Source organism: Ascidiella aspersa, chromosome 5, assembly GCF_963924565.1.
Source record: "Ascidiella aspersa chromosome 5, kaAscAspe10.2, whole genome shotgun sequence".
Lineage (NCBI taxonomy): Eukaryota > Metazoa > Chordata > Ascidiacea > Phlebobranchia > Ascidiidae > Ascidiella > Ascidiella aspersa.
The window spans coordinates 12,621,131-12,623,630 of NC_139451.1; the positions used below are offsets into that span (position 1 = coordinate 12,621,131).

Below are 2,500 nucleotides of genomic sequence, written 5' to 3' on the forward strand. Positions count from 1 at the left end.
AAGAGGCTGGGCACTGAGAACAGTCCCCGACCCACGACGCCCCAGCCGGCACCGGGCGCTCGGCCCCGAAGGGCAGACGCGGCGATCTCTCCTCGCCCGAACGGCGGGCCGACGGACACGCGCGCCTATAGTACCCGACCGAGGCCGGGTTACCTTGCGCGCGGCCTTCTCGCCGCCGTCCAGACGGTCGCGGCCTTCGCCCGGCGCTAGTGCGCTGGTCCCCGATCGGGCGGCGCCGCCGGCGGCCCGTGAGGGTCCGCACGACAACGTCGCCGACAGGGGGCCGGCTGAAAGCGACCGGGCGACCCGACAGGCCCTCCCGTTTGCCTCTCGACGGTTTCACGTACTCTTTAACTCTCTCTTCAAAGTGCTTTTCAACTTTCCCTCACGGTACTTGTTCGCTATCGGTCTCGTGACCGTATTTAGCCTTAGATGGAGTTTACCACCCGCTTTGGGCTGCATTCCCAAACAACCCGACTCTGGGAAGACGCCGTAGCGCGCCCGCCTGTCGCCGCCATGGGCCTGACACCCGCTCTGGGACAAGGCCTCGATCAGAAGGACGCGGGCGACCGGCGAAGCGCGCCGTGACGAATTCCGTACGCCACAATTCCGCGCACTCCAAAAGCGCGCGGATTCGGCGATGGGCACATCCCGCTTCACTCGCCGTTACTGAGGGAATCCTCGTTAGTTTCTTTTCCTCCGCTTAGTAATATGCTTAAATTCAGCGGGTAGCCTCGTCCGACCTCAGGCCGAAAGTAAGGACCGGGACTATTCTTCCCGTTCCGCGCTCGCCGTCGGCGCCGCGCGCCGCCGCGCACCTCGATTCCCGCCCTTGAGCCGCCAGCCGTTGGCCTCTTCGAGGTCGACTCGCCGCCGCCGCGCGGGATTCTGGTCGCGATCGTCGCACATCGTGCCGTGCTGTCTTGAGCGGGACGGGCGCTCGCGCGTCCGACGCCGCAGCAGCCGCGCGGAGAAATCCCCGCGCGGAACGTTTGCAACGCGACCCTGAGGCGGGCGCGGCCCCGGGATTGACCCGAGGCCGCAATTTGCGTTCAGAACGTCGATGCTCAATGTGTCCTGCAATTCACACTAATTCACGCAGCTAGCTGCGTCCTTCATCGACTCACGAGCCGAGTGATCCACCGCCAAGAGCCATCCACGATTGTTTCGCTCGCACAGTGCCTCGCACTAAAGGGTGACAAAATATACCGCGCCGAGCGGTCGGCCAGGCCGACGCTTGAAGCCGGAGCGCGCGGCACCGCGGCACTCGACGCGCAAACATTACCGGGTGACCGAATCGCCGGCCGGCGCGCCGCTCCTCGCGGGTCGGGCGCCGGGTAGCAAAAACTTTTTCTCTCGCTTGTCCGAGTTTCGCGTTCGCCGAAGCGTTTGCGAGACCGTTAATGATCCTTCCGCAGGTTCACCTACGGAAACCTTGTTACGACTTTTACTTCCTCTAAATGATCAAGTTAGATCGTCTTCTCGGACGCCGGCTCGACCGTTGCCGGCCGCGCCAGGTCCAATCGGAGGACCTCACTAAACCATTCAATCGGTAGTAGCGACGGGCGGTGTGTACAAAGGGCAGGGACGTAATCAACGCGAGCTAATGACTCGCGCTTACTGGGAATTCCTCGTTCAAGGGAAATAATTGCAATTCCCTATCCCTAGCACGACCGGGGTTCAGCGGGTTACCCAGACCTGTCGGCCAAGGCGAGCACATGCTGATCCGGTCAGTGTAGCGCGCGTGCGGCCCCGAACATCTAAGGGCATCACAGACCTGTTATTGCTCAATCTCGTGTGGCTAAACGCCACTAGTCCCTCTAAGAAGTTAGACGCCGACCGATTGGGTCGCGTAACTAGTTAGCAAGCCAGAGTCTCGTTCGTTATCGGAATTAACCAGACAAATCGCTCCACCAACTAAGAACGGCCATGCACCACCACCCACAGAATCAAGAAAGAGCTCTCAATCTGTCAATCCTCACTGTGTCCGGGCCGGGTGAGATTTCCCGTGTTGAGTCAAATTAAGCCGCAGGCTCCACTCCTGGTGGTGCCCTTCCGTCAATTCCTTTAAGTTTCAGCTTTGCAACCATACTTCCCCCGGAACCCAAAGACTTTGGTTTCCCGCAAGCTGCCGGAGAGGTCGTAAAACTAACGCCCCCCGATCGCTAGTTGGCATCGTTTATAGTCAGAACTAGGACGGTATCTGATCGTCTTCGAACCTCTGACTTTCGCTCTTGATTAAAGAAAACATTCTTGGCAAATGCTTTCGCAGTCGTTCGTCTTGCGCCGATCCAAGAATTTCACCTCTAACGGCACAGTACGAATGCCCCCGTCTGTCCCTCTTAATCATTACCTCGCGCTCCGAAAACCAACAAAATAGAACCGAGGTCCTATTCCATTATTCCATGCACCATTATTCAGGCGAATCGCCTGCTTTGAACACTCTAATTTTTTCAAAGTAAACGTTCCGGCCGCCGCCGACACTCAGTCAAGGGCACCG

At 59.3% G+C, this 2,500-nt stretch overlaps 2 non-coding genes and 1 pseudogene across 2 annotated transcripts in view; all 3 read right to left on the reverse strand.

Moving 5' to 3' along the window:
• Positions 1-752, reverse strand: part of LOC146144101 (large subunit ribosomal RNA) — a 3,679-nt pseudogene extending 2,927 nt beyond the window's left edge.
• A 248-nt stretch (positions 753-1,000) lies between these two features.
• Positions 1,001-1,154, reverse strand: LOC146144102 (5.8S ribosomal RNA). Its single transcript, XR_014498852.1, has one exon. It is a non-coding gene; the product is annotated as a 5.8S ribosomal RNA (ribosomal RNA).
• Positions 1,155-1,401: 247 nt separating this feature from the next.
• LOC146144103 (small subunit ribosomal RNA) overlaps positions 1,402-2,500 on the reverse strand; it is a 1,811-nt gene continuing 712 nt past the window's right edge. The window contains exon 1 of the ribosomal RNA XR_014500513.1: positions 1,402-2,500. This exon is cut by the window's right edge and continues 712 nt beyond it. This is a non-coding gene — a ribosomal RNA (small subunit ribosomal RNA).